At 46.2% G+C, this 20,532-nt stretch overlaps 1 protein-coding gene across 6 annotated transcripts in view; it reads right to left on the reverse strand.

The window, feature by feature from the left end:
- Positions 1 to 20,532, reverse strand: part of gab1 (GRB2-associated binding protein 1) — a 166,469-nt gene that overhangs the window by 56,469 nt on the left and 89,468 nt on the right. Inside the window, exon 1 of one of the 6 annotated variants that reach the window (XM_051928158.1) lies at positions 15,946 to 16,066. The exons of the other annotated variants lie outside the window; for them this stretch is intronic. The gene's annotated coding sequence lies outside the window, so the exon portion shown is untranslated. Of the gene's footprint in view, positions 1 to 15,945; positions 16,067 to 20,532 lie in introns of those variants that run through there. 6 annotated transcript variants of the gene reach the window in all.

Raw genomic sequence — 20,532 nt, forward strand, 5'->3', positions numbered from 1 at the left:
CAGACAGACAGATGTGAAAGACGCTATATAACACACAGACGGACAGCAGGAGGGATACCTGTATATCTAGGAAGCGTATCTCATTAACTGGACAGACAGATTCAAAAGGTACAGGAAATTAAAGACAGACAGGCAGATGTGAAAGGCACTATATAAAAATGGACAGATGAGTAGACAGGAAAACCAGTACATTAAAGACACAATTCCACAGGCCGGCAGGCAGGCATGGCATCATAAGACAGCTAGACATGAAAGGCTCTATATAGTAAACTGGACCATGGATGGATGGATGGATGAAGAGATGGACTGGCAGGGCGGCTCGCTTTCAAAGTTATCAGGCAGTACAGACAGAGACCCCAAAGCACGTAGCTGCTGTCGTCTGGCCACTTCAAGGTCCAACACGGTGTCTGCTCTGGTCCTTTCTCCTGAAGAGCACGTGTGCCAACGGCCGAGGACCCTACAAACCCCACCTATGTAAACCCACAGGACTGCCAAGTTTGGACCCAACTGTTGTTCAAAAAGTAGAAAAACGGATGAAAACAAAAATGATGAGGATCAGCAGAAAAGTAGCAGTCGAGAGACCAGCAGGGACAGTAAACCAGGAAGACAAAGGTGCGTCCGTCTAAACTACTGAACAAAAACCAAAAGGAAAAAATCAAAGTCAAAAGGACCTGCCAAAAAATAACGTGTTCACAAGACGAGCAGAACGTGATCAGAGAAGTGAGTGGCGTGATCCGTAGTCTCGGATGAAGACAAGACCACAGTGGGCACCTTTTATCGTGCTGCTCTGAAGGTGCCGGGCACTGCAGACATCCGGGCCTGTTACTATGGAAACATGTAAACAAATGCTGGCATCAGTCAGGAAACTAAAATGGCCCGATGGCCTCAAAATGAAAAACCCTACAAGGAGGAGAAAAACATACATAAGTATATATAAGGAATCAAACACCGAACACCACCATAACACCAACAGTCACAAGTTCAACTGCCCATTGTGTCCACTCTGCTGTCTGGTCAGATGCCAGCTCCACCTGATTGGGTCACCATGCTAAGTGGAGTGAGCTAGAGCCCTGTGACTGGCTGTTTGGAGGAGCAGGTGGCTCTCATAAAGTGGACACAGAGACGCAGCCTCAGTGATGCCAAGCGATGCCACTTGGCACAGAGACTGAACGGTTCAGTGGTTCAGAAAGAAGCCCACACTGGTTAAGGTCCTCTACTAAAGCAGGTCCCATGACTTCTGCTCCCAAAGCAGCCAGTCGGCTGCCAACAAAGCCACTCGGTGACCTCGCCTGAGTGGCCTGCCATACAGTCACATTTTCCGTTTGGGATGACACGACTCACAGGGACACATGTTTTGTTTTTTTTATTTTTTTCCTCTTTCATTAAGCAGGGCAGGACAAGCGAGGCGCAGACAAAAATCCGTCTTTGCTGCCAGCGCCTGTTTTGCAATTCACTTTTTATTCATTTCAGAAGGACGGTGTCTGCTTCAGAATCTCCTCTGCTACCCGCCGTACACTGCAAACAAGGACACCCGGGTCTATCCGGGCAGCACTGCATGCAAGGCATGAGGCAGCCAACCCTGAACTGGGCACAAGGCCTATGACGGCTCCATTGGCAAGAAATGTCCTACTCAATTTGAAATGTCACAACACCTTTGGTTGGATGTTATTTAAAAATGAGCCTTCGGCAGCTCTTGTTGGGACTTTAAACAGAAGGAGTCAGCAGGCGCAAGCGCTTTAAATTGGAGTGGCGGATTAATAAAGTATCTATCTATCTATCTATCACACCCGTCATAATAATAAAAAAATACACCGCAGTTCTGGGTTGTAATCAAGTGTGGCGCTATGGAGTGGTGACATGTAGCATGATCCACAGAGGTGACAACACTACCACCAGCAGTGACACTACCACAGCTATCAGCAGTACAAATGCCATCCTCACCACCAGCACTACTGTCATCATTACAGCTACCAGTGCCCGCTACCACCATTATTATTACCACCACTACAACTACCAGTGCCACCACCACAGCTACTCTCACTACTGTTACCACTACAGCTAACAACACTACAACTACCAGTGCCTACTACCACAACTATCAGCAGTACAAATGCCATCCTCACCACCAGCACTACTGTCACCACTATAACTACCAGTGCCCACTACCACAACTATCAGCAGTACAAATGCCATCCTCACCACCAGCACTACTGTCACCACTATAACTACCAGTGCCCACTACCACAACTATCAGCAGTATAAATGCCATCCTCACCACCAGCACTACTGTCACCACTACAACTACTGGTGCCCACTACCACAACTATCAGCAGTACAAATGCCATCCTCATCACCAGCACTACTGTCACCACTACAAATACCAGTGCCCACTACCACCATTATTATTATTACCACCACTACAACTACCAGTGCCACCACCACAGCTACTGTCACTACTGTTACCACTACAGCTAACAACACTACAACTACCAGTGCCCACTACCACAACTATCAGCATTACAAATGCCATCCTCACCACCAGCACTACTGTCACCATTACAGCTACCAGTGCCCACTACCACAACTATCAGCAGTACAAATGCCATCCTCACCACCAGCACTACTGTCACCACTACAAATACCAGTGCCCACTACCACCATTATTATTATTACCACCACTACAACTACCACCAGTGCCACCATTAGAGCTACCAGCACTACAACTACCAGTGCCCTCTAACACAGCTACCAGCAGTATAAATGCCATCCTCACCACCACCACCACTACGATGACTACCAGCGCTACAAATACCACCAGCAACATTACGTCTATCAGCACTAGGACTAGCAGTGCCACTATCACAACTTTCAGTAGTACCAATGCCATCCTCACCACCATTATTATTATCAGTGGTAGTCCTAGCACTAACTACCATTCTCACCAGCATCATTACTATTACAACTACCAGCACTCTAACTACCACCACCAACACTACCACTACTACCAGTGCCATTACTCCAACCCCTAATACTACTACCACTAGTACCAGGGCTACAACCACCACTGTCGTCATCATCATCATCATCATGGACCTTTGGTGTGACCCTGAGTGCCTTATGTCACCTGCATGTACTTCAATAGTATAACAATGAATGACACTTGTAACGCCTCTTCGGGTGGCATGGACTATGACAGGGTGCTATAAAAATGTCATTGTGGCCTAACGGTTCAGATGCTGGACTATAAAGCTCAAGGCTGTCGGTTCAATCCCCAACATGGACCTTTGGTGTGACCCCGAGCGTCTGGCGTCAGCTGCATGCGTTTCATTTATATAAAAGTGAATTGCACTTATAAAGCCCCTTAGGATTTGTTTGGCATGACAGGGTGCTATAGAAGTTACAGTTCAGCGGGCAGAGTGGCCCAAGGCTGTTGGTTCAAAGCCCATCCACGACTTTGAGGACAGTTTGACAGTTGGTAGTCAGTGCAGTGTGGTTGCTGGAGTGTGAGGTACAAAGCTGTCAGTTCAATCCCCACCACTGACTTTCTGCGTAGCCCCCGAGGCACTGGTGTCACACCTACATGTGCTTCAAAAGTATGAAAATGAATTACACCAGGCAAGCCCCTTTGGGTGCCAATTGCCATGACAGGGCGCTATAAAAATGACAGTTGTGGCCCACCAGGTACGGGGCTGAACTATAAAGCACAAGGCTGCCGGTTCAATCGCCATCACTGACTTCACGTGTGCATTTATTTTAATAATCTCAAATTAAACTGCACTTGTAAAGCCTCTTAGGGTGGTGTGGGCTGTGACAAGACGCTATAAAAATGTCATTGTGGCCTAACAGCTGAGGTGCTGCACTATAAAGCTCAAGGCTGTCGGTTCAATCCCCATCATGGACCTTCGGCGTGACCCCGAGTGCCTGACGTCAGCTGCGTCTCTTCATTTATATAAAGGTGAATTGCACTTGTAAAGCCCCTTAGGGTGCTGTGGGCTATGGCAGGGCGCTATAAAAGATACAGTGGGGCCTAACGGCCAAGGTGCCCGACTATACAGCGACAAGGCTGTTGGTTAAATCCCCACTGCTGCCCATCTGTGTGACCCTCTTGTGTGTGCTTCAATGAGAACAAATTGAATTACACTCGTAATGCCCCTTAGGGTGCTGGTCGCCATGACAGGGCGCTATAAACGTTACAGTCTGGCCTGACGGCTGAGGTGCTGCACTACATAAAGCACAAGGCTGCTATTTTCATCCCTGTGTGACCCTCCGCTGTTGGTGCCCACCTTCCTCCCGATTTTGTAGGTCGTCTGCATCAGCGTGGCACCCGGCGGCGACTAACTGCGGACTGGTCAGCAGAGGTCACTGAATCACGAGGGAACGGGAGTGTGGGGGCCGTCTTAAGGGGTCAGAACAAAAGGAGTCATGTGACCTTGCTGGCCAGCCGGGGCTGGGGGACTGGGGGGAGTCCGCGACAAAGGCAGCTCTGTGCTTTGTGAAAGCCTCTCATAAATCAGTCTTTGTTAAAAAAAAAGGGCATAACTGGCATTCTTATTACCCGTCTAAATTTAAATGCACGGGGCGGCGGAGAGTTATGGTGCAATGTGGCGAGACAGAAGCCATCTGACACCCCATGGTAACGCCCACTGCCATCAGTAAAAGGCACTGCGTGTCACCATGGGGGTAAAGCAGAGTGGCATTTGTGGCAAAATGGCACAAGTGTTAGGGGTTGGCCAACAAACTGCCCATTTAGTCATCCAGTGCCCCTCCATTCTGGAGTTAAAGAATCAGTCGGGGCATTGGGATGCCATCCTCAGAAAGGAAAGTGGGGGGGGGGGGGGGGACTTCAAGCCACCAAAGACCACAACAAGAACTTTAGGCTGCTGGTGAAAGGGAGGCCCACTGGGTACCAGATGGGCAGGAAAAATAAGATGCCCACTGGGTATAAAACTAGGATCAATACACATATTAGTAACAAATAGTTCATAAAGTTTGTGGTCTCGGTGGACTATTTTAAGTCGGGCAATAAGCCGGGACGGGGTGTCACAGGAAAAACAGGTCACTCATTAAGAAAAGGATTAGAATGAAAACCTGCAGCCACTGGGGCCCTCCAGGACCGGAGTTGGGGACCCCTGAATTAGAGATTACCAATTTTAAGGATACATTTTTCTATGATGTCTACTGATGTTGTCCCCTCCATCCAATCTAACAGACCTCGAGGGGATCTGCACAGAAGGAAGAAGCCAAGCGTGTGAAGACTCCAGTGGTGAAGCCTGGTGATGGTGGCAACATCAAGGATCGAGAGACTAGTCAGGGTTGAGGGAAAGCTGAATGGAGCAAAGTGTGGCGATGATCTTCATGAAAACCTGTTTACATCCTTTTGGACCTCCGACCGGGCCGAAGGGTCACAAAGCAAAGACGACACAGGAGCGGCTCAGCCAAGGCCAATACTTGGACCCAGTGGAACATCTCAGCAGCACCCTGTTAATCAGGCATTTATGGAAGTGTGGCAAGACAGATGAAGTGACCAGAAAATGGCAGTTCTCGTGGTCTCCTGTCCATCCAACCTGACAGACCTGGAGAATATCTTCAGGGAAGAATGGCAGAAAATCCTCCAAGCCAGGTATGAGAAGCTTCTTGGGTCACGTCAGACCTACGGAGACTCCAGGCCGTAATCACTGCCCAAAGGGCTTTCAACTAAGTACAGCTCTATAAAACCACACCTGAAACCAACAGAACATCTCTGAAGAGACGTGGAAATGGCACCATCCAACCTGACAGACCCTGAGAGGACCTGCAGGGCAGCAAATCCTCCTATCCAGGTGCGTGAAGCGCTTTGGAGCTGAAGGGTCACAAAGCAAAGCCAACACAGGAGCGGCTCAGCCAAGGCCCATACTTTGACCCAGTGGAACATCTCAGCAGCACCCTGTTAATCAGGCATTTATGGTAGTGTGGTAAGACAGTTGAAGAGACCAGAAAATGGCAGTTCTCATGGTCTCCTGTCCATCCAACCTGACAGACCTTCAGAGGATGTGTACAGAAGAGACGCAGAGAATACCCCAAAAATCCAAGTGTGTGAAGCTTTTCATAGGAGACCCAAGAAGACTCCAGTGGTGAAACCTGGTGACGGTGTTGGTCGCAACATCAAGGACTGAGAGACTAGTCAGGGTTGAGGGAAAGCTGAACAGAGCAAAGTGTAGAGATGACCTTCATGAAAACCTGCTTATGTGCCTCTGGACCTCAGACCGGGCCAAAGGGTCACAAAGCAAAGACGACACAGGAGAGGCTCAGCCCAAGCCAATACTTGGACCCAATAGAACATCTGTGAAGAGAAGTGAAAACAGCTGTCCTGACGTCCTCCTCTACCATCCAACCCGACAGACCTTGAGAGGATCTTTAAAGAAGGATGACAGAAAATCTCAAAATCCAAGTGTGTGTGAAGATTGTTGTGTCAGATCCAATAAGACTCGTGGCCGCAATCGCTGCCCAAAGGGTTTCAACTAAGTACATCTCTAAAGTTTTGAATGTTCTCAAGAGCACAGGGGCTTCACAAATTTATTAATAAAAGAAGTTGTGAACAACCAAAACTCTTCCTTAGAGCAGGCCAACCAGCCAAACTGAGGAGGAGAAGGCTCTTGGTAAGAGAGATGGTCAAGAACAAGATGGTCACTCTGGATGAACCCCAGAGAACCTGTGTGGAGATGTGAGGAACTTCCAGATGGTCAACTACTCCTACAACCAGATAGAAGCCTTTCCTCTTGAAATGAAAGCCCACTTGGAGTTTTGCAAAAAGGCACCTAAAAGACTCTCAGACTGTAAGAAGCAAGATTCCCTGATCTGATGAAGCCAATACAGAAGCTTTTCACAGGAGACCCAAGAAGGCTCCAGTGGTGAAGCCTGGTGGTGGTGATGGTGGCAACATCCGGGACCGCGAGAGACTAGTCAGGGTTGAGGGAAAGCTGAATGGAGCAAAACGTGGAGAGAACCTTCATGAAAACCTGCTTAGAACACTCTGGACCTCAGACCGGGCCGAAGGGTCACAAAGCAAAGACGACATAGGAGCGACTCAGCCAAAGCCCATCCGTGGACAACAATGGAACATCTCAGCAGCAACCTGTTAATCAGGCACTTATGGTGGTGTAGCAATACAGTTGAGAAGAGACCAGAAAATGGCAGTTCTCATGGTCACCTGTCCATCCAACCTGACAGACCTGGAGAACATCTTCAGGGAAGACTGGCAGAAAATCCTCCAAACCAGGTATAAGAAGCTTTTGGGTCACGTTAGACACACGGAGACTCCAGGCTGCAATCACTGCCCAAAAGGGCCTACAACTAAGTACGTTTCTCTAAAACCACACCTGAAACCAACGGAACATCTCTGAAGAGACGTGGAAATGGCACCATCCAACCTGAGAGACCCTGAGAGGACCTGCAGGGCAGCTAATCCTCCTATCCAGGTGTGTGAAGCGTTTTGAGGAACGGCTTGGCCGTTCTTGAACCCAAAGGATCTTCTCTGAAGAGACCCTGAAAATGGTGGTCCTGATGACCTTCCTCTCCACCTGTATACACGGGTAACTGTGGCCCTGCCATTTGTTTATCTTATCTTCTTTCTGAAGAACAAACAAAATGAAAAAAACCTTCACACACACACACCGTTTGGGGATCACTGCTCCTCCAGCAGAGAATTTGGAAAACTGTCAAGACGAGATGCTGAGCCACCGTGGCAGATGTTCCACTCCGGCAGTGCTGTTCATGCATGGCTAGAGTGGCGATACGGCAGGGCTGTGCGGTCACCTGGCGACCGAAGGAGAGACTTGGCGCATGTGGAAATGCAAACAAGAGTCAGGCCGAGCGCCAGCATCCCATTAATCAGCTGTTTGGACATTTCTGATGGCAGCAAACGTCAGGTGACGTCACTGCAGTGAACTCACGTCAAGTTATGAAGGCGGTTTGACTTGTGGATGTTTGCTTAAGGAACGATCAGCAAGGGATGGAGCAGAGCGGGAAGGACATTATTAATACCGTGTGACGGCACAACCCAAAAGCAATGGGGTCACACTGCTGTGGTGGTCTCAGTTTATCATCTCAGCCACTTCCATTATTTGTGACCAATTCCTACCATCCAATCTAATTTGTAATCATAACTGATTTGCATTTCAAGATTCGGAACGCTTGTTTCCCTAACCAGAAGCCAAGCAATAAAGAGATGCAAAGCAAGCCAACAGATGACCAGCCAACTCACTTGGGGTTGGGTCTCAGAACAGTCCTGGAGGACCACCATTCCTAATCAAGACACAAAATCTCGATGTTAACGAAATGCGTTATTTAATTCTGTGGCTCACTGTTTCGGCCACATCACGCTTTCCAAATCTGCTTCTAGATTCAGTCCACATTGAGACCCCCCTTTACTTTCTGCTCCGGTTATTGTGTTGCAGATTTAATTGCCAGATGTCCCGGTTCCATAACGACAAAGTGACAACACATGTTCAAAAAAAGGTCTGCAAATTCATTAAAAATCAGAAACTGGAATCTCTCATTCCTAGAAGTATTCAGACCCTTTGAGGTCTTGCGATTCTCGGTGATTTGATTCTCGAACGGAATCATTACCTGCAAACCAGTCACATCCATTTAATTCTTGGATTGAATCATTACCCGAGAACGAGCCTCACAATCGGCATTCATCTGATTTGCAAACAGAATCATTACCCAACAATGAGTCTGACGATTCTCACTCATTTGCAAACTGAATTGCTACCAAAACGAAACTCATGATTCTCATTGGTCGGATTTGCGAACATTAATTTTTCCCAAGAATCACTCATCACCCAAGAGAATTGTTAATTTGATTCTCAAATTGAAACATTACCAGCAAAGCAGTGACATTAATTTGATCCTTGAATGAAATCACTACCCAACAATGAGTCTTACAATTCTCATTCATTTGATTCTCGAACGGAATCATTACCAGCAGGCCAGTCACATTCATTTGATTCTTGAATGAAATCATTACCCGAGAATGAGTCTCACAATTCTCATTCATCTGATTTGTGAACTGAAACACTACCCAACAATGAGTCTCACAATTCGTATTGATTTGATTCTCAAATTGAATAATTTCCAGCAAACCAGTCACATTAATTAGATTCTTGAACTGAAGCATTACCCAAGAACAAGCCTCACAATTGTCATTCATCTGATTTGCAAGCTGAATCACTACCCAAGAATAGGCGCATATGATTCTCGTTCATTTGATTGTCGTAATGAATCATTACCTGCAAACCAGTCACATTCATTTGATTCTTGGATTGAATAATTACCAGAGAACGAGTCTCACAATTGGCATTCATCAGATTTGTGAACAGAATCACTAACCAACAATGAGTCTGACGATTCTCGTACATTTGCAAACTGAATCACTACCAAAATGAGTCTCATGATTCTCATTCATCTGATTTGCGAACTGAATCATTACCCAAGAATGACTCATCACCCAAGAGAATCAGCCATTTGATTCTCAAATTGAGTCATTACCAGCAGGCCAATCGCATTCATCTGATTCTTGAATGAAATCATTACCCAAGAACGAGTCTCACAATTCTCATTCATCTGAATTGTGAACTGAATCACCACCCGACAACGAGTCTTACGATTCTCGTTCATTTGATTCTTGAACTGAATCATTACCCAAGAACAAACCTCACAATTGTCATTAATCCAATTTGCGAGCTCAATCACTACCCAAGAATAAGTGTTATGATTCTCGTTCATCTGATTGTCATATTGAATGATTACCTGCAAACCAGTCACATTCATTCGATTCCTGTATTAAATCATTAACTGAGAAAGAGGCTAACTATTTTCAATCATCAGATTTGTGAACTGAATCATTATACCCAAATGGGTCAGACAATTCTCGTTCATTTGATCGCAAACTGAATCACTACCCAAAAACGAGTCTCATGATTCTCATTCTTTGGATTAGCGAACTTTATCATTACCCAAGAATGACACATTGCCCAAGAGAATCAGCCATTTGATTCTCAAATTGAGTCATTACCAGCAGGCCAGTCACATTTATTTGAGTCTTGAATGAAATCATTAAGGCGGCACGGTGGCGCAGTGGGTAGCACTGCTGCCTCGCAGTTGGAAGACCTGGGTACCCGGGTTCACTTCCCGGGTCCTCCCTGCATGGAGTTTGCATGTTCTCCCCGTGTCTGCGTGGGATTCCTCCGGGCGCTCCGGTTTCCTCCCACAGTCCAAAGACATGCAGGTTAGGTGGATTGGCGATTCTAAATTGGCCCTAGTGTGTGCTTGGTGTGTGGGTGTGTTTGTGTGTGTCCTGCGGTGGGTTGGCACCCTGCCCGGGATTGGTTCCTGCCTTGTGCCCTGTGTTGGCTGGGATTGGCTCCAGCAGACCCCCGCAACCCTGTGTTCGGATTCAGCGGGTTGGAAAATGGATGGATGGATGGATGAAATCATTACCCGAGAACGAGTCTCACAATTCCCATCCATCTGATTTGTGAAGTGAATCACTACCCGACAAGGAGTCTCACGATTTTCGTTGATTTGATTTTCAAATTTAATCAGTTCTAGTAAACCAATCACATTCATTCGGTTCTTGAACTGAATCATTATCCATGAACGAGTCTCACAGTTCTAGAAAATGTAAATCTGCTTCTGCATGTTATGCTACACCGACATTTCCTTACTCGCTTCTTCTAGGTTCTCCGGTTTCCATCTCAGGTCCCGAAGATGCGCCTGAGAGGATAGTGTGCGATTCTAAATGGACTCAGTGAAGAGTCAGAGGTGGGCCGCAGGGTTTGAATGGCCCCACCAGTGACCCAGAATTGGATTAACTGGGTCAGAGAATTTTATTTATTATTATTCCCTCTTACTATTAATATCATTGCGGCCAGTGCTATCTGTATGGAGTTTGCATGTTCTACATGTGTCTCTTGTTGGTTGTTCCTCCGATGGCCCGGGAATTGAATTAATTGGGTGTGAGAATGTTGTCATTGTTATTCACATCTGTGTGGTGTTTGCACCTTCTCCCTGTATCCTTGTGGGTTGTTCTCCAGATTTTCCAGTTTGCCATCCCACAGTCCCAAAGTGTAAATCCTGTAATGTAGGTAGATAGGTCCTGTAATTGACTGGCACCCTGCCTTGCACCCGTCACCATGGCCCAGAATGGGACAAAGTGAAATAGGAGAATGCGTATATAATAAAACACAAGACGCACGCCACTATGAAAGGCGGCCCGTCCTGGCAGAAGGCCATCCCGTCACGGTCCACACTCTACTCCTCAGCCCTTCCCCATCTTTTCGTTTAGTCATTTACTCGTCCTCTTCACGCAGCACAATTCCAATAATAAAAAGAAGAAAGAAAAAATAAATAAATAAGCCGTCACAGTGGAAGTTTCCACTTCAGTGGCTCTTTATCACCGCTGATCATCTGCTCTTCACACACACGCTGGGTGAAAATTTCCTGTTTTCCCCTCCGTTGTCACATCGGCCTGTCATTTCTAAGCTGATATCAGATAGCTGGACCAGAGTGACGGGCAGGAAGAGTCGCTGGCTGCTCAAGAACACAACGTGCCGTCGGCGGACGTGTCTGTCTGGGCACCCGAGAGAATCCACGGCCTCTGCGCACTCACAGCTGTGTTTCTGAGGTGTGGGTGTCACTTTGTCACCTTCTCATTAGGGGGTAAAGGAGTGTTGACCGACAGGCAAAAACGGCAAACTTATCCATTTAAAATTAAATCTCAGACACAATAAAAGAGAAGGGGTCTGAATACTTCATGAAACCGCTCTACAAATGTATATGTTTTTATTGTCACACATGAGTGTTTGGGGGCCACCTTCTTGGCTTTGACGAAGTATGCAATACCACCCCGGAACGAAAGGGGGCACCGATAAACATTTTTTCTTTCCTCCTTCCTAAGAGGAATGTCTGACCCAGGCCACCACCAAAGAAGCTCCTCCCACTGTCTGGGGAGCTCCACCCACTGCCCGGAGAGCTCCACCCACTACCCGAGGAACTCCACCCCTTCCAGTCCCCACAATATAAAGCCACCTTGTGCCCTGGAGGTGGTGCCAGATGCCCAAACGACTACACCAGAGGGCAGAGCTCCTCCTCCTCCTAAATGCTACCAGCATGTGGATGATTTATGACTTATGACCCGTTTGCTAATAAAACAGGGATACCAGGGTGGTAACCCCCAGCCTCTCTTTCGCAATTGTGACTAAAGGTGTAGAAAGGCGCTATATAAAACCTGAATGTTGGCACTGTGAGTGGACTGCATTTCTGGCAAAGAAACAAAATCAAATGGCATTCAAAACCGCTATCCCCCTATGGAAATGTGGGCACAATTGTGCCGAGAGAATGTTCATTAAGGAAAGGCGCTATACAAAAAAACCTGAACGTTGACAGTGTGAGCGCCGTTTATTTCAGGCAAACACAGCAGTGATGAGATACGGGCTCGTACTGTCGCTGCTCAAAATACCATGGGGTGCTCTTCATTGTAGAAAGGCGTTAAATAAAACTGGACTTCTTGGCATCTCCAAGTTCTCTGCCTGCCCAGCCACTTCTTACAAAACAAACACCTCCCCGGCCACTTTATTAGGTACACCTGTTCGACTGCTTATCTAATCAGCCAATCACACGGCAGCAACTCTGTAAAGATTGTCAAGACCACCCGCTGAAGTTCAACCCGAGCGTCAGAATGGGGAGAAAAGGGGACTGAAGTTACTATGAATGTGGCATGGCTGGTGGTGCCAGCCGGGCTGCTCTGAGTATTTCACAAACTGCTGATCTACTGGGATTCGCACACACACACACACACACACAACCATCTCTAGGGTTACAGAGAGAAGAGAGACAGGGGGCTTAGGAGCCTGCGCTGATACACCCATCACATGACAGACCACCTCAGGATCCCAGAGTAGGACCCGAGTGCAGCCATGCATTGGGTGACACCTCAGCACCACACTGGGACAGATGGAATGGAACACTGTGAGGTGCTGGCTGGAGTGCCAATTCTGCCACCAACCACCCAGTTGTCCCTGCAGGTTGGCAGGCATACATGCCGGTTAACATCACACCCAAGATGGAGCAATTGCAGGTCAAAGGCCCGATGGAGTGGAGTCACTACTGGTGTTTACAGGATTTGAACCAGCAGCCTTCTGATTGCCAGTGCAGATCCCTGTAGCCTCAGTGCCACCACTCCACCCGGTTTACAGAGAGTGGTCCGAAAAAGGGCAACCATCAGTGAGTGGCAGGTCAATGAGCAAGATGTCTGAGGAGAATGGCCAGACTGGTCTGAGTTGACAGAAATGCAACCGGAACTCAGATAAGCACTCGTGACAATTGAGGTGTGAAGAAGAGCCGCTCTGAACACACAACACGTCAAACCTTGAAGCAGGTGGGCTACAGCAGCAGACCACCACACCTGACAGCTAAGAACAGGCAACTGAGGCTACGATTGACATGGGCTCAGCAAAACTGGACAATAGAAGATTGGAATAACATGGCCTGGTCTGACGAGTCCCGATTTCTGCTGCGACATTCAGATGGTGGGGTCAGCAACATGAAAGCAGGGATCCATCCTGCCTTGGATCAACAGTTCAGGCTGCTGCTGGTACTGTAATGGTTATGCTGATATTTTGTGGGCACACTTTGGGTCTCTTAGTACCAACTGAGCATCGATTAAATGCCACAGCCGACCTGAGTGTTGTTGCTGATCATGTCCACCCCTTTATGACCGCAGTGTCCCCATCATCCAGCAGGACAACACGCCATGTCACAAAGCTCAGATCATCTCAAACTGGTGTCTTGAACATGACGAGGAGCTCACTGGACTCAAATGGCCTCCATAATCAGCAGATCTCAACCCAATAGAGCACCTTTGGGATGTGGTGGAACGGGAGATTCATATCATGGATGTGCAGCTGACAAACCTGCACCTCGTTGAGTCAATGCCACAAACAATTACAGCAGTTCTGAAGGCAAAAGGGTCTCCAAATAAAGTGGCTGGTAAGTGTAGATGTGAAAGGCACTATAAGATAGATAGATAGATAGATAGATAGATAGATAGATAGATAGATAGATAGATAGATAGATAGATAGATAGATAGATAGATATGAAAGGCACTATATGACAGATAGATAGATAGATAGATAGATAGATAGATAGATAGATAGATAGATAGATAGATAGATAGATAGATAGATAGATAGATAGATAGATAGATAGATAACTGTATAATAGATAGTTTCCGGTACTAGCAAGGTGTACCTAATAAAGTGGCCAGTGGGTGCATACAGATATAGATATTTGGGAGATGATGACCAACAGGAGGTCACGTCTACCATTTCTCGCCAGATGATGTCTCACTTTTTCTGCAGTTGTAGAATCAGCTAGGAATTCCGCCTCATATCAAGAGTGTACTTGAAGAGAATGTGACACCACCTGTCTGAATGTTGAAGTTGGACCAGAAATGGACTGGTCAACCTGATGATGATGATGATGACCTGAAACACCAAGGAAATTGGCCAATGAAGAAGTGGAGGGGTTTACGGACTGCCGGCATTGTCAAAGCCCTGATTTGAAATATGCAGAACAAGCAAGAAAACCCCACTGAGGAGTCAGAGACTAGCGGGCAGATCTGCAAAACGCCTACGAAGAAGTCAATTCTGCGAGATGGGGCAAACACCTGCTTCACAGGGCCGACGGGTGGGCTAATTGGTGGACTTAAAAAATCGTTATTTTTAATAGTTAAACGATTGAAAGGGTAAATGTTTCTTGTGTTTTTATTCAAGTTTCTCAACTTTATCTGTAGGCTCAGTCTGCCTGTTCAGATACGTTGCAAAAGTCAACTGTTTCCGTGGGGTGCTTTTACTTTTTCACAATGCCCAATTACTTGCAATTTGTACTTTTTGATGTTCTGGTACTGCTGCTGTGTCCAACAACATTTGACATTTGACTCCCTTCACGACTGTTTGTTCTGCAGCGCCCCCTAAAGGTTAACACACTGAACTGCGTCTAATATGTGTGGGGGCGTGCGAATTGGCGTCAGGTGGGCCTTGGATTTGGAGACGTCCCAGATGGTGACATAAGTAGGTAAACGGGCGAGCGTTAAGGATTTCGTTTTGAAAATCACCTGCTCTAAGTGAGCTTTCCAGAAGGCGGCTATGGATGGCACCACCCTGCCTCTCTGCCCTCCGCTTCCACGTGCCAAGCTTTGGTTTGTTTTGGAATCCCGATAACGTGTGAGTCAGTGGGGGGAGTCCCCGCTTGTGCAGAGGTGCAAACAGACGTGTGTGTGTTTGTGAGCCCCACCCGGCTTCTTACCAAGTGATTAAAAGAGGCCTAAGGGCACTCCTTGGCACACTAGTGAAGCTGCCCGATACTCACGTGGGACTGCAGCCCATATGAGTCTGCGTATGCAGAGTTTTGGTTTGAGGCCAAACACACACACACACACACACACACACACCACAAAGTGAGAACACAGCTTCAGTGGAGTCGTTGAGCTCACTGTTAATTTGGGGAAAGGGTAGCTGCCATGACTCCCATGGCCTCCTACTCTGCCACCCAACCCCACCCCGTGCCACCACACTTTCTATTACAACCGGTGATCCCCTCAACTGACATCATCAATAATGCGGCTCCTCAAGACGTCGGACACCCTGGATTACAGTTTCTACTCAGGAGCTGGCAGCTTTTCGGTGGGTTTCCATGCGGTCCGGCGGGTGGGACCACCACACTTCCCCTTGTTTTTAATTCCATTTGAAACAGTAGCCCAAAGACAATGGGAGGTTTTTGTTTGTTTTGCATTACTAACTGTCCCCACCCAGTCATCCCGCGAAAACAAGTGACCAAAAAGAAAAAAAAAGACAAACCCCTCAAAGACGTTTTCATTGCTTGGGTGGGGGTCTCTTTTGCCTTACCTTGTTCTGGAGTGTTGTCTCGGGGGGTCTTGTGCTTGTGGCCGTGTTTCGCCCCGCACTTCACTTCTCTTCTCTGCCTGACTTTCCTCTCAGCTTTCCATCTCGCCTAACGCCACCCTGCTCCAGCAACCCCTGACCCGCAGGAAGTAGACACAATGGACTGAAAATAACAGAAACCGTCCCCTCCAAAGCGAACACGAACAAAGTCCCCCGCCCACCGTGCCGCCAGAAGCCCTGCGCTTTCACTTCATTGCAAAACATTACGGCGTATAAAAGGAGCTATATAAAACAAAAAAAGGAGTCCGGTCAGGAGGGGGTCTAGGTGAGCACGGGGGCCCCCCCCCCAGTAAGCCTCACAGGGCAGTAAGGTGCCGTGACCAAAACTAAATTTAGAAACGTGTTGGGGTGGGGGGGGGCAGGCAGTGTGTGTGTGTGTGTGGGGGGGGGGGGTCACGTCTACTCGTTTCACAAAACAGGAGCGTCCATTTCCGAAGCCATTTCCTCCCAGCTGGACATGTGGCATTGGAGAAAATCCGTCAGCAGGAGGCAACAAGGCGACCTTCACTCCATGTCTCACACGCCCCCCCCTAAACCCCCCCCTCCTTCAATGCTGCCTTCAACAAAACCCTGTGGCATTCCTACTGCTCGTGTCACTCAACAGGAGGATTTGGGTTGAGGCGGAGCCAAAGGCAGAAAGCAACAAGGGGGCGGGGCCTTCTGCACAGATGAGAGACCACCTCCTAGGAAAGGCCGCAGATGACATTCAGACACTTATGGGGTGGAGTATAGATATGCCAACTATGCCTTGGGCTGGCATTCTTTATAGAAAGGCGCTATAGGAAACGTGACTGTTAACTGTGTGAGTAGCATTCATTTCAGGCAAACAAATAATAATAATAATACAAAACAGTAAATAATATCTTATTATAAATATAAAATAATAAATAATAATAATAATAATAATTTATATGGCATCCAATACCAATGTCCCAGTACGGAAATACGGGCACAGCTATACTGAGGGGGTGTTCACTAAAGAAAGGCACTATATAAAACCTGCATGTTAACGGTGTGAGTGGCGTCTATTTCAAGCAAACAAATAATAATAATAATAATAATAATAATAGTAATAAAAAAACAATCATAATATAAAATAATAAATATATGTTATAATAAGTAAAATATAAATTAATAAATAATAATAATAATGGTTTGTATGGCATTCAATACCAAAGTCCCAGTGTGGAAATATGGGCACAGCTGTACTGAGGTGGTGTTCACTAAAGAAAGGCGCTATAAAAACCTGCATGCAAACAAATAAAATAATAAATATATTTTATAATAAATAAATTAAATATAAATTAATAAATGATAATAATAATTTGTATGGTGTCCAATACCAATGTTCCAGTGTATAAATATGGGCACAGCTGTACTTAGGGAGTGTTCACTAATGAAAGGTGCTATATACAACCTGCATGTTAATTGTGTAAGTGGCATCCATTTCAGGCAAACAAAAAATATTAATAATAATAAAAACAATCATAATATAAAATAAATATATTTTATAATAAATAAAAATTAATAAACAATAATAATAATCATTTGTATGGCATCCATTAACTAATGCCCCAGTGCGGAAGTATAGGCACAGCTGTACTGAGGGAGTGTTCACTAAAGAAGGGCGCTATATAAAACCTGCATGTAAACAAATAATAATAAAAATAATAATATAAAATAATAAATATTTTTATAATAAATAAATAAAATATAAATTAATAAATAATAATAATCATTTGTATGACATCCACTAACTAATGCCCCAGTGTGGAAATATGGGCACAGCTGTACTGAGGTGGTGTTCACTAAAGAAAGGCGCTATAAAAACCTGCATGCAAACAAATAAAATAATAAATATATTTTATAATAAATAAATTAAATATAAATTAATAAATGATAATAATAATTTGTATGGTGTCCAATACCAATCTCCCAATATGGTAAAATATAGGCACAGCTATACAACCCGCACGTTAACAGTGTAAGTGGCGTCCATTTCATGTAAACAAATAATAATAATAAAAACAATCATAATATAAAATAATAAATATATTTTATAATAAATAAAATATAAAATAAAAAATAATAGTTTGAACGGCATCCATTACCAATGTCCCAATGTGGAAGTATGGGCACAGCTGTACTGAGCTGGTGTTCACTAAAGAAAGGTGCTATAAAAACCTGCATGTTAACGTTCTGACTGTCGTTCATTTCTGCCAAATATACAAAAACGTACAGCGTTCAGTGCGGATATCCTACTGAAATATGAAATTGCACTGCAGATGTGCCAAGTACCTTGGGGTGCTGTTTACCCATAAAGGCGCTATATAACCTGAATTGGGTGAGTGTGAACGGAATTCATGCTTGGCACACAAAATCTAAGGGTTGATGGCAGAACTGGCACTCCAGCCACTTAAAAAAAAAAAAAAAAAAAAAAAAAAAAACACACACTGAGGTGTCACCCGTTGCATGGCCGCCCTTGGGTCCCAATTTGAGATCCTGAGGTGGTACGTCCTGTGGTGGGTGTGGCAGCGCAGGATCCCAACCAACAAGCCAACAACACAAAATCAGTCCCACTAATATGAGGCAAACATATAAAAACTCAGAGCGTTCAGTACGGATATCCCTCTGATGGAATACGGGATTGAACTGTCGCTGTTCAAAGTACCGCGGGGTGCTCTTCATTATAGAAAGGTGCTATATAAAACCGGAACCGGGTGTGAATATGAACGGAATTGTTTTCTGGTACACAATACTGATATCTCACTAATCTCAAGGCAAGCCTACAGAAAGTGCTCAGTATGGATATCCCCCTAATGGAATACGGGATTCAATTGTAGACGTGCAAAGCACCTGGGGGGAGGGGGGTGTGTTCATTATAAAAAGGCGCTATATAAAACCTGTGAAGTCATTTCAGACAAACGATATAAAAAACTTACAGCGTTCAATACGGTACGCTTATTCTGGATGGATGAACAACCAATCGCCAAGCAAGCGGTAAGCAGGGGGGGGCCGCTCAGATATCTGAAGCGAAAGAAGAGGAAGACAAAAAAAAGAAATAATCTGGAAACAAACAAGAAACGGTTACTTAAAGTTGTTGGGAGAACATCGTGGGAAAAACAGTCAGACGATGGCCGCAGATCGAGAAGTCCACAGGGAACGAGAAAGAGAGAGAGAGTTCAGTACGGATATCCCACTGATGACCGTCTGGACTGTACTGCAGATGTGCAAAGAGGACTATTATAGAAAGGCGCTCTATAAAACAAGACAGTCAATCCCGGCCCCCCCTAATACATTTGAAGCTGAATAACTCAAACAATAGGTCTGAGCCACTATCACTGTGAGGATGTTAGGGCTTACATATGTGTCATGTGCTTTAGTGGGGTGGGTGTCCATTATAGAAAGGCGCTATATAAAATGAACTGGTCAGTCCCAGCCCCCCCAATACATTTGAAGTTGAATGAATCACACCAGAGGTCTGAGCCGCCATCACTGTGAGGATGTTAGGGCTTACATACGTGTCATGTGCTTTGTGGGGGGATTTGACCTTTACAGAAAGGCGCTATATAAAACGAGCAAGTCAGTCTTGGCCCCCCCCAGTTCACTTGAAGCTGAATGAATCACACCACAGGTCTCCTTTTGGATTCTAGGGCTTACATACGTGTGGATGTGTTTTTTTCTGGGGGGGGGGGGGGGGTAATGACCTTTATAGTAAGGCGCTTTATAAAACAAGCCAATCCAGTCCTGCCCCCCCAGTTCATCTGAAGCTGAGTGAATCACACCAGAGGTCTGAGCCACCATCACTGTAGGATGTTAGGGCTTACATCCGTGTCATGTGCTTTGGTGGGGTGGGTGGCCTTTATAGAAAGGCGCTATATAAATCTCCACTGACTCACTCAGTCTGCCCGTGCGCTCATCTTAGAAGCACAGACTTGGCTGGGGTGGGTCATCACTGCTAAAAACCCCCACGGAGCGGGCGGCACACTGGCTCTTTACTGGCACCTGCACGCCAGACCCCCAGGACACAGGTGCAACTCGAAGAATTCTCCCAACACGCCACGCTGGCAGACTGGCACCCTCTTTTCTGCTGCATCCCACTCTTCCATCTCCCTCTGCCGGCATTTCCTTTGGACAGCAGAATAAAAATAGCAAAAAAAAAAAAAAACAGCTTGTGTACCTTTTTAGAAACATACCCCCCCCCCCCACCCCCCGCACCCACCCCCCAAGGCCCGGGACACATCCTGTTTTGTTGCAGAGGCCGTCAGGTTGGAGAGCATCCTGTGCCTTCTGCCCCGGTCTGAAGTAAGTGGGAGTCCTATGTGTGGTTGGTTGGGGGGGGATTTGGGTCAGCTGGAGATGAGCAGATTAAGGGGATGGACAAAGGCCGAGACCACCCAATACACAAGCCCCCCCCCATTACAAATAGTACAAAGGCCCCCGCAGCGCCTCCCCCCCATTACAAGAAACAAGACGTGCATCACGTTATGTGCACAAAGTTTGTTACAAACCCACCCACCACTGCAGCCC

Source organism: Erpetoichthys calabaricus, chromosome 5 (assembly GCF_900747795.2).
Source record: "Erpetoichthys calabaricus chromosome 5, fErpCal1.3, whole genome shotgun sequence".
NCBI lineage: Eukaryota > Metazoa > Chordata > Cladistia > Polypteriformes > Polypteridae > Erpetoichthys > Erpetoichthys calabaricus.